Source organism: Sciurus vulgaris, assembly GCF_902686455.1.
Source record: "Sciurus vulgaris genome assembly, chromosome: 6".
Classification (NCBI taxonomy): domain Eukaryota; kingdom Metazoa; phylum Chordata; class Mammalia; order Rodentia; family Sciuridae; genus Sciurus; species Sciurus vulgaris.
The window spans coordinates 49,039,882-49,052,328 of NC_136466.1; positions in this window are offsets into that span (position 1 = coordinate 49,039,882).

Genomic DNA, 12,447 nt, shown 5'->3' on the forward strand with positions numbered 1-12,447 from the left:
TAATTTGGGAGATAGTCATTTCTGAGATCTTCTGGTACCATCCCCAAAGTTTGAATTATTTCATTCCTATGGTGGGTGTGTACTCAGGGACAGATAACACTGTCCAGGATGGGGAAGAAAGGTAATCCTGTTTCCCCTGATATTAGGGAGGGGGAGAGATTAGGGAGGAGCAGGGAGAGAGGAAGAGAAAGAAACATGTCCATTTTAAAGTTAAGTTGCAGTGGCAGAGCAGCAAGGGATATATACAAAGCATAAAGAAGACCACTGTTACACTCCAAGTACTGTCTCCCTTTTGGAAAGCCTTGCTTGAGTTTAAATTCTTTCCATGTTCAGTGTTTCTACAACTCTGGATCCAAGAACCCAAGGTTGGTAACAGTTACGTAGACAAACTTTTATTATTTTTATGAGATAATGAGTTCAGAATGCGTATGTGAAAATCCAGCAACACATTCCAGCTGTTTTGGCTTTAGCTATGGTATTTAGGGATTTCTCTGATTTTTAACTTCCCTATCTATCTACTGGATGCTGACAGTTGGGAGGAAAGCCCCTACTGGTGATTTCCATGGCAGAGGCCCTGGAGGGACAGAGACAGATTGAGATTAAGAGCTTGCAGTGGGGAGGAGGGCAATGACAAAGATTTCTGGAAATCAGATCATGAGGAAGAGGCATAATTACTTCTCAATCTAAGCTGACTTCTATGCTCTTTTCATTCCAAGCACCTCCGAATTTAGCTTGTTTGCTTTTCTTTACACTATCATCACCCATTTACTCTTATAAAATCCACCTCCTCTTGAAGTCTAGCGTTGAGAACAACATAACTTCTTATTGGTCTGCAATGCTAGAAACCACTTAGTAGTTTGGTTTTCTAATAGATTTTGCTTCCAGTAATATGAAATACATAGAATTTTATTTTAAAAAAAAACTTCCTTTTTTTCAGAGCTATTCTTCCTCTTTTATTACTTGGAAACTAAAGAAATAAAAAAGCAACACCATAAAAATCACACAGTCTGGGCTGGGGTAGTGGCTCAGTGGTAGAGTGCTTGTGTAGCATGTGTGAGGCCCTGGGTTCCATCCTCAGAACCACATTAAAAAAATAAAGATATTGCTTCTACCTACAACTGAAAAAAAAAAAAAAAGAAATATATATATATATATATATATATATATCTCACAGTTTTTGAGGATTCAAATGATAGAATGATACAATTCAATTGCAGTACAGGAAATAATTAGATTTAACAATTTTCTTGGACTTGGTGTATTAGCAAGTGGATTTTTTTACTTTTTAGGGCTGAAGGGAGGAAGAACTGTAAGGAAACAGGATAGAGGCAGGCAGTGCTGCTTTCTAAACCTACAAGAAAGGGTCGGGAAGGGGAGGATGAGGAGCAAACATGTATAAATTATCTTTATCCCCTCCCTCTTCTCATTTTACTAATCTTCCCACAAGGTCAGAGTTATGGAAAGTTGTACAAGAAGTCAGGAGTGAATTTAGGATTGACCAGAGCTTTCCTAAGGGGAGTTGTGTGACATTAGGGAATGATGTACAGGAGCAACAGCATGAAGGTGTTAATAAAATGTACAGAAAGACGAGTGTCTTCAATTATGCTTCTGCACAGACCAGTTTAAAATCAAAATGGAGTCATGAAAAAGATGCATGTCACCAAGGAGAAACTAAGCTGACCTTGTGAGAAACTAAGATAACCAGATTTCCCAAACAGGCCAGTTTCAATTGGCAAGAAATGATATTCCCTCTGCTTTAAACTTACACAAACAATGTAAGTTGATGTTAATTGATCAGGTATTTTCCTATTGTCCTGGCACCCTGTTCCTACTTTATAAGGAAAAGTAATTTTTTAAAAATATTTTTTAGATGTTGATAGACCTTTATTTTATTCATTTATTCTTATGTAGTGCTTAGGAGTGAACCCGGTGCCTCCCACATGCTAGGCAAGTACTCTACCACTGAGCAACAACCCCAGCCCCAGGAAAGTAATTTTGAAATAACCAAACTCTTAAAACACATCTGTCTGTAAAGCCAACCTCCTTTGTTTGGACCATTGGAACACTGATTCTTCATTTTATTTTTTTCTGTGACATATATGAATTGTACATATTAGTAAGGTTCAGTGTGATGTTTCTATATATGCACAGAGCATACACAGATCAAATCAGGGTGATTTAATATTTACCCCTCATCATTTCTTTATGTTTGAAGTCTTCAAGCTTCTCTTCTTTATCTTAATAAAATATATAATAGAGTATTATTTTTTTAAGTTCTTTTTTTAAATTTATTTTTATTGTAAACAAATGGGATACATGTAGTTTCCATTTGTACATGGAGTAACAGCATATCATTTGCGTAATATACATTTCCATAGGGTAATGATGTTTGATTCATTCTGTTATTTTTTCCTTGCCCCCCACCCCTACCCACCACTCTTTTTCCTCTATACAGTCCCTCCTTCATCCATTCTTCCCCCTCCCACCCCCCCATTATGTGTCATCATCCGCTTATCAGCGAGTTCATTTGTCCTTTGATTTTTTGACATTGGCTTATCTCACTTAGCATGATATTCTCCAATTTCATCCATTTGCCCGCAAATGCCATAATTTTATTATTCTTTATAGCTGAGTAATATTCCATTGTATATATACCACAGTTTCTTTATCCATTCATCAATTGAAGGACATCTAGGTTGGTTCCACAATCTGGCTATTGTGAATTGAGCAGCTATGAACATTGATGTGGCTGTTTCTCTGTAGTATGCTGATTTTAAGTCCTTTGGGTATAGGCCAAGGAGTAGGATACTGGGTCAAATGGTGGTTCCATTCAAAGTTTTCTAAGGAATCTCCACACTGCTTTCCAGAGTGGCTGCACTAATTTGCAGTCCCACCAGCAATGTAGGAATGTACCTTTTTCCACACATTCTCTCCAACACCTGTTGTTGCTTGTATTCTTGATAATCGCCATTCTAATTGTGGTGAGATGGAATCTTAGGGTAGTTTTGATTTGTATTTCTCTTATTACTAAAGATGGTGGACATTTTTTCATATATCTGTTGATTGCTTGTAGATCTTCTGTGAAGTGTCTGTTCATATCCTTAGTCCATTTGTTGATTGGATTATTTGTATTGTTGGTGTAGTTTTTTGAGTTTTTTATATATTCTGGAAATTAGTGCTCTATCTGAAGTATGAGTGGCAAAGATATTCTCCCACTCTGTAGGCTCTCTCTTCGCATTGCTGATAGTTTCCTTTGCTGAGAGAAAGCTATTTAGTTTGAATCTATCCCAGTTATTGATTCTTGCTTTTATTTCTTGTGCTATAGGAGTCCTGTTAAGGAAGTCTGATCCTAAGCCAACAAGTTGAAGATTTGGACCTACTTTTTCTTCTATAAGATGCAAGGTCTCTGGTCTGATTCCAAGGTCCTTGATCCATTTTGAGTTGAGTTTTGTGCAGGGTGAGAGATAGGGGTTTAGTTTCAATCTGTTGCATATGGATTTCCAGTTTTCCCAGCACCATTTGTTGAACAGGCTATCTTTTCTCCATTGCATATTTTTAGCACCTTTGTCTAGTATGAGAAAATTGTATTTATTTGGGTTTGTGTCCATGCCCTGTATTCTGTACCATTGATCTACCTTTCTATTTTGGTGCCAATACCATACCGTTTTCGTTACTATAGTTTTGTAGTGTAGTTGAAGCTCTGGTATTGTGAAACCCCCTGTTTCATTCTTCCTGCTAAGGATTTCTTTAGCTATTCTAGGTTTCTTATTCTTCCAGGTGAATTTCATGATTGCTTGCTCTATTTCTGTAAAGTACATCATTGAGATTTTAATTGGAATTGCATTGAATCTGTATAGCACTTTTGGTAGTATGGCCATTTTATTAACTCTGCCTATCCAAGAACATGGGAGATCTTTCCATCTTCTAAGGTCTTCTGCAATTTCTTTCTTCAATGTTTTGAATTTTTCATTGTAGAGATCTTTTACCTCCTTGGTTAGATTGATTCCCAAGTTTTTTTTTTTTTTGAGGTTATTGCAAATGGAGTTGTTTTCCTCATTTCCCTTTCAGCTGTTTCATCGCTTATGTATAAAAATGTTTTAGATTTATTTATGCATGTTGATTTCATAGCCTGCTATTTTGCTGAATTCATTGATGAGGTCTGGACGTTTCCTGGAGGAGTTTTCTGGATCCTCTAAATATAGAATCATGTCATCAGCAAATAGCGGCAGCTTAAGTTTCTCCTTTCCTATTTGTATCCCTTTAATTTCCTTAGACTGCCTAATTGCTCTGGCTAGAGTTTTGAGGACAATGTTGAATAGAAGTGGTGAAAGAGGACATCCCTGTCTTGTTCCCATTTTTAAAGGGAATGGTTTCAGTTTTTCTCCATTAAGAATGATGTTGGCCATGGGCTTAGCATAAATAGCCTTTACAATGTTCAGGAATGTTCCTACTATCCCTATTTTTTCTAGTGTTTTGAGCATAAAGGGGTGTTGTATTTTGTCGAATGCTTTTTCTGTGTCAATTGAAATAACCATATGAGTCTTATCCTTAAGTCTATTGACATGATGGATTACATTTATTGATTTACAGATGTTAAACCATCCTTGTATTCCAGGGATGAACCCCACTTGATTGTGGTGCACAATTTTCTTAATATGTTTTTGGATATGGTATGCCAATATTTTGTTAAGGATCTTTGCATCTATATTCATCAAGGATATTGGCCTAAAATTTTCCTTCCTTGATGTGTCTTTGCCTGGTTTGGGTATGAGGGCGATATTAGCTTCATAGAATGAGTTTGGTAGGGTACCCTCCTTTTCTAGTTCCTGGAATATTTTGAGAAGTATTGGAATGAGATCTTCTTTGAAGGTCTTGTAGAACTCGGCTGAGAATCTGTCTGGTCCTGGGATTTTCTTGGATGGTAGGTTTTTAATGGTTTCTTCTATTTCATTGCTTGATATTGATCTGTTTAAGTTGTGTATGTCCTCCTGGTTCAGTTTGGGAGGAACATATGTCTCTAGAAATTTGTCAATGTCTTCGGTAGTTTCAATTTTGTTGGAATATAGATTTTCAAAGTAGCTTCTCATTATGTTATGTATCTCAGTGGTGTCTATCGTGATATTTCCTTTTTCATTATGAATTTTAGTAATTTGAGTCTTCTCTCTCCTTCTCTTTGTTAGTGTGGCTAAGGGTTTGTCTATTTTGTTTACTTTCTCAAAGTACCAACTTTTTGTTTTGTCAATTTTTTAAATTGTTTCTTTTGTTTCAATCATTGATTTCAGCTCTGATTTTAATTATTTCCTGTCTTCTACTACTTTTGCTGTTATTCTGTTCTTCTTTTCCTAGGGCTTTGAGCTGTTATGTTAGGTCATTTAGTTGTTGACTTTTCATTCTTTTCTGGAATGTGCTCCACGCAATGAATTTTCCTCTTATTACCGCTTTCATAGTGTCCCAGAGATTTTGATATGTTGTATTGTCGTTCTCATTGACCTCTAAGAACTTTTTATCTCCTCCCTGATGTTTTCTGTTATCCATGTTTCATTCAATAGCATATTATTTAGTCTCCAGGTTGGAGTAATTTCTGTTTTTTATTTTTTCATTGATTTCTATTCTTAGTCCATTATGATCTGATAGAACACAAGGCAGTATCTCTATTTTTTTTGCATTTCCTAAGGGCTACTTTGTGGCATAACATATGGCCTATTTTCGAGACGGTTCCATGTGCTGCTGAGAAGACAGTGAATCCGCTCATTGATGGATGGAATATTCTATATATGTCTATTAAGTCTAGGTTATTGATTGTGTTATTGAGTTCTATGGTTTCTTTGGTTGGTTTTTGTTTGGAAGATCTATCTCGTGGTGACAGTGGTGCATTAAAGTCACACAGAATTACTGTGTTGTGGTCTATGTGATTCCTGAAATTGAGAAGGATTTGTTTGAAGTACAGGGATGCACCATTGATTGGGCATAAATATTTACTATTGTTATGTCTTCCTGATTTATGGTTCCCTTAAGAAGTATGAAATGTCCTTCTTTATCCTTTCTGACTAACTTTGGCTTGAAGTCCACGTTATCTGATATAAGGATGGAAACCCCTGCTATTTTACTGAGTCCATGTGCATGCTAGGTTTTTTTCCCATCCTTTTACCTGTAGTCTGTGGATGTGTTTTTTCTATGAGATGAGTCTCTTGCAGGCAGCATATTATTGGATCTTTCTTTTTAATCCATTCTGCCAGTCTATGTCTTTTGATTGATGAGTTTAGTCCATTAACGTTCAGGGTTATTATTGAGATATGATTTGTATTCCCAGTCATTTGGCTTCTTTTTGGTTTTTAAGTTGGCTTTGTTTCTCCTTTGAGTGGTTTTACTCTAAGGTAGTTCCTCCCTTTGCTGACCTCCATTGTTGTTTTTCATTTCCTCCTCATGGAATATTTTGTTGAGAACATTCTGTAGCACAGGGTATTTGTAAATTCTTTTAACTTTTGATTATCATGGAAGGATTTTATTTCATCTTCAAATCTGAAGGTTAGTTTTGGTGGGTATACAATTCTTGGTTGGCAACCATGTTCTTTCAGAGCTTGAAATATGTTGGTCCAGGCCCTTCTAGCTTTTAGAGTCTGGGTTGAGAAGTCAGCTGCTATCCCTACTGGTGTCCCCCTATATGTAATCTAATGCTTTTCTCTTGGGCCTTCGAAATCCTATCTTTATTTTGGATGTTAGGCATTTTTGTTATAATATATCTTAGTGTGGATCTGTTGTGATTTTGTGCATTTGGTGTTCTATAAGCCTCTTGTATTTGATTTTCCATTTCATTCTTCCGGTTTGGCAAATATTCTGATATTATTTCATTGAATAGGTTGTTCATTCCTTTGGTTTGTATCTCTGTGCCTTCCTCAATCCCAATAATTCTTAAATTTGGTCTTTTCATGATGTCCCACAGTTCTTGTAGATTCTGTTCATGATTTCTTACCATTTTCTCTGTTTGGGCAACTTTATTTTCAAGATTAAATATTTTGTCTTCATTGTCTGAGTTTCTGTCTTCCAAGTGGTCTAATCTGTTGGTGATGCTTTCCATTGTTTTTTTTTATTTGTTTTTTCATTTCCTTCATTTCAAGGATTTCCGTTTGTTTTTCTTTTGAGAATCTCTATCTTTGTTGAAATTATCTTTTGCTTCCTGCAGGTGCTCTTTCAGCTTATTGGTATTATCATTCATTGCCTGCATTTGCTCTCTTATCTCATCCTTTACTTCGTGAATCATCTTAATCATGCATAATCTGAAGTCCTTTTCTGACATTTCTTCTAACATACTGTCATTGGATTCTATTACTATAGAATCTAGATTTGTTTGGATCATTTTCTTCCCTTGTTTTTTTCATGTTGTTCATGTATCTTCACCTCTAGCAGTGCAAATCTGGGGTATTGCAGATTTCCCTCATAGGCTTATAGTGGCCCTATAGGTTTCCAAAACCTTTTCTTTAAGGGGAGATCAATATTAGCAGTGCTCAATTCAGACACTATGCAATCCTAGACCAAATAGCCCCTATGAGGACAATAACAAAATTGTCATAATAAACAGAATGAGTTCAAATATTATCTTCAGTATAACAAACAGGTTTGCAATAAGGTCTGCAGATTCTAATGGAGGACAAAGAGGATGTAGAGGGATGTAGAATGTGGCTGTTAATGAGATAAGAAAAGAATATACAGAAGTTCTAGATAATAGGAAAGGTGAGAGTGTAATCAAAAGAAATTGGATGTTAGCATGCAAAAACGGGAGAAAGACACTCTGAGGGAACAGGCAAACAAAAGGAAAAGAGAGCAAGAAAAGTAAAGAAACAAAAACTTAAATTTTTTCAATAAGGAGAAAAAAGAAAATCTACACTATAACAGTCATATAGTAATGAAACCTCCCAGACTTCAGTAGCCTGATGCATGAGAGGTACCTGACAATGAGTTTCAAGCCTCCAGCAGGCATCTCAGGATGTGATTTGCCCCACTGAAAGATCGGAGCTATGGCTTCCAGGATTATCCAAGATGGCCACTTTGGCTTCCAAATGTGTTGGCAAATGGGGAGCTGTAGCTCAGGGTGTGGATGTGGAGGCGGGATGTGGTTGGTCAGGCAGGGGTCCTGGAGGTCGGGTGTGTTTGGTGTGGTTGTGGGATCCTGGAGGCCAGGTGCAATCAATTGGTCTGTGGTCCTGGTGATAGGATGCAATCAGTTGGTCTCAGGGTCCTGGCGGCAGGGAGCAGCAGTCAGTCGATGTGAGGGCCCCAGAGGCAGGGAGTGATTGGTGAGGCTGAGGGATCCTGGAGACGGGGCTTAGTCAGTCCGGTCAGGGGTCCTATGGGGTCTGGCTCTTGTCTCAAAATGGCAGCAGGCAACCTCGTGTAATCAAAGTTGCAGGTACTGTAACAGTGAACTTGCAGGCAACAGCAGGCAGCTGGTGCTCCACTGGCGGTCGGCGATCAGTTTGCTGACTGTTGTTGGAGGATGGGGAGGTGGACCTCATGCATTGGGTGATGGAAAGGTGTAAGGCAGGCGATGGACAGGTGAGAAGCAGGCAAATGGTGGATGATAGACGCCTGACAGTGAGCAATCAAGAGACAGATATCCTCTGCTTGAAACCGGAGTTACAGAGCAACAAGGAACGCATCCTCCCTCTAGTCTGCCATCTTGGATCTCCCCTATGATAGAGTATTATTACCTATATTCATCCCACTATGCTGTAGAACACCAGAACTTATTCCTTCTAACTTTGTTTTATAGCCATTATCTACCCTCCCTTTATCAACCTCACCCTTCCCAATGCCTAGTAATTACTTCTCTATGCTCAGGTCAACTATTTTTTTTTTTTTTTTTTTTTTTTTTTAGTGATTGAAACATTTATTTTATAAAATTGTTATTCTACTCTGGAATTGAAAATAAAGTCAAAGCCAATTAAGATCTTTAAACTAGATTGTGGTAATTTTCATCCTTTGGCAGAAGTAAATAAATTTTCTATGGTCACCCAGTCTCTCTCTGATATTTTAGGAAACTGTTTATATGTACGTAAACCAGAATTTATCTGTATTCAGCCTTGCTCTCAACTATTAGCATCTACTCTGCGCCATAACAAATGTTGTGGAATCGTGGGTACAGTATATATTCAAAGATTGTTGGGTAACACTGAGTGTTTTGCTCTTTTTCTTTCTTTCTTTTTTTTTTTGTAGTTGTAGATGGACAGCATGCCTTTATTTGTTTATTTTTATGTGGTGCTAGGGATGAAAGTCAGTGCTTCACTCTTCCTAGGGAAGCACTCTACCACGGAGCTACAGCCTCAGCCTGTGTGTTTTGCTCTTTAAGTTGTCATGTGTTCTAATAACAATTATATACACCAGAAATTATTTCTTAGATCATGAAGCAGTGGAGTATCCTTCCTGTAGGTCAGTGTCAGCAATCTTTTTTCTCTAAAGGGTCAGATAGTAAATATTTTTTGGCTTTTCAGTCATACAGTCTCTGTCGAAGCCACTCAACTCTAGTTGTAGTGTGAAAGTTAATAGAGAATACACAAATGGCTATAAGTGGCTTTGTTCCAATAAAATTCATTTATGGGCATATGAATTTCATATATTTTTATGTAATGGAATTTTATTACTTTTTTGATTGGTCAGCTTATTACTGTAACAAAATACCTGAGGAAAACAATTAAAGGAGGCAAGATTTATTTTCATTTGTGGTTTTAGTCCATGGTCATATGGTTCCATTGTTTCGTGCCTGTGGTGAGGCAGAGCAACATGGTAGGGGGTGTGGTAAAACAGAGCTGCTCACCTCCTGGTGGCCAGGAAGCAAAAGGTGTGGGGAGAAAGGGACCAGGAACAAGGTATGATCCACTTGGGCATGACCCCGAGGACTCACTCCCTTCAACCAGGTTCTATAACCTGCAGGTTCCACCAGCCCCAGTAGTCCATTGACTTATGACTCCATCAACGGATTAGTTCATTGACGAGGGTAGAGCTCTCATGGTTTAATCACTTCTCAAAACGCTTCTGAACATTACTGCATTGGGGACTAAGCCTTCAATGTATGAGACTTTGGGGACATTACAGATAGGACATTACAGATACAAACCATAATTTCTTCTATTGGTTCTTTTTGATGATTTAAAAGTGTGAAAATCTATTCTTAGCTTGAGGGCTGTATAAAACCAAAAAGCAAACTAGATTTGACCCATGGGGGTCAGAGTTTTGGCCCAAACTCCTCAGTATAAATATAGTAAAACCAAGTGCCTAAGGATTTAAGATGTTTTTTCCAACATTGCTTAGTGAAAAAGATGAGATTATCATTTCATTTTGACTTCTCAATTTGCATTCCAGTCACTTTACCATATTGCCCCTCAGCTTAAATTGTTGAGTGTAGTTTGGTTAGGATACTGTATGATGATGACTGCATAAGATGAGTGTGCATAGAGTATTATTTATATACGAAAGGTTTTTTGCTTGTTTGTTTGTTTTTATAACAGGGATTGAAGCCAGGGACTCTTGGCCCTTTTTTATTTTTTATTTTGAGACAGGATCTCACTAAATTGCTTATGGCCTTACTAAATTGCTGAGGCTGGCCTTGAACTTTTGATCCTCCTGACTCAGCTTCCCAAGCTGCTGGGATTATAGGTATGAGCCATTGTGTCTGGCTATGTCAGTTTTTTGTTTGCATCTTTCCCCAATAGACTTCCGGAATCATAACTGAAGGACTTTTCATTGCTATTGAAGAAACAAATAAATTATATTTGTTTAGTGATTTCATTGAAATAATTCATCGACTGTTAATCAAAGGCCATTTAATGGGCAATTTAATAAATGTTAAAAGAAAGCATTTAGGTGTATTAAGTTTAACAGAGTTTAATTGAGCAAAGAATATGAGCCTTAGGCTGGGTGCAGTAGTACACTCAGTGGCTTGGGAGGCTGAAGCAGGAGGATCGTGCCACAGCAACTTAGTGAAAAGAAAGCAAGAAGAAGAAAGAAGAAAGAAGGAAGAAGCTAGAAGGAGGAGGAGGAGGAGGAGGAGGAAGAGGAGGAGGAGGAGGAGGAAGGAGGAGGAGGAGGAGGAGGAGGAGGAGGAGGAGGAGGAGAAGAAGAAGAAGAAGAAGAAGAACCTCCTTAGTTAGACTTCCAGTTTGTTTAATGCTGAATTAGATTACAGGTCCTTAACTGCAGAATCAAGGAATAGAGGCATCCTCAGACCAAATGTACTTTAACATAAGGTACTGTGAGTATTTGGAATGAGTAAGAAGCAAAAGAATGCCTTTTTTTGTTGTTGGGGGGTACCAGAGATTGAACTCAGGGCACTCAACCACTGAGCCACATGTCCAGCCCTATTTTATATTTTATTTAGATACAGGGTCTCACTTAGTTGCTTAGCGGTTCCCTATTGCTGAGTGCTGGCTTTGAACTCCCAATCCTCCTGCATCAGCCTCCTAAATCACTGGGATTACAGGTGTGGGCCACAGTGCCCTGCTGTCTTTGCTTTTTATTAGCTATTTTAGTTTTGGGATACAGACTTGGATAGTCTCACAACTTTTGTGGCAGTCTCAAACATCATTGGGAAGTTTGATTTGTACTGAGACTTGACACCAGAAAACCTTAGAAAGAGCATGTCAAAAGGTTAGGTTTGTTTAGGAATAATCACAACTGGTAACATTTATTGAATGTTTTCTATGTTCAAAACATTGTTCTTATTTAATTATTACGATAATAATATGAGGAAAGTTTACTATTATCTCCATATAAGGAAAGTAAAAAGAGTTTAAGTTACCTTTCCAAGTAAGTGGTAAGGGCAACATTCAAATTCAGGCAGTCTATCTCATAGGTTTTTATTCATAGGCTTAAAGATATTAAATAAACACTAACAGATGCACAGAGTGGTAGAAATCACGTTGCCAAGCAAAATGTTGTTGATGACCAAATTAATTTTCTATTTTTACAGATCAAGAAAAATGAGTCTTTAAAGAAAGTCTGTAATTCCAACAACTTGGGAGGCTGAGGCAGGAGAATTGCAAATTGAAGACCAGCCTTGGCAACTTAGTGAGACCCTGTCTCAAAATAAAAACAAAGGGCTGGGGGATAATTCAGTAGTAAAAAGACTCCTGGATTCTATCCTCAGTACCCCTCCTCTGTGTATACACACACAAAAAGAAAAGCAAAGAAAGGAAGGAAGGAAGGAAGGAAGGAAGGAAGGAAGGAAGGAAGGAACTAATGGACTTTTCCAAGGTCACCCAGCTAATTAAAGTTTGAATCAGGAATAGATCTCCAATTTTCTGTCATATCACTTAAGTTTCTTTTATTCTGCTAAACTGAATGTTTTTCAAAACCAAAAAGTGGTCAGAAAAGAATGAGTAAACATTTAAACTATAAACCAGCCATGGAACTTACTGGTAAAGTATATATATAAACAAGCAAATACCTAAATACTGA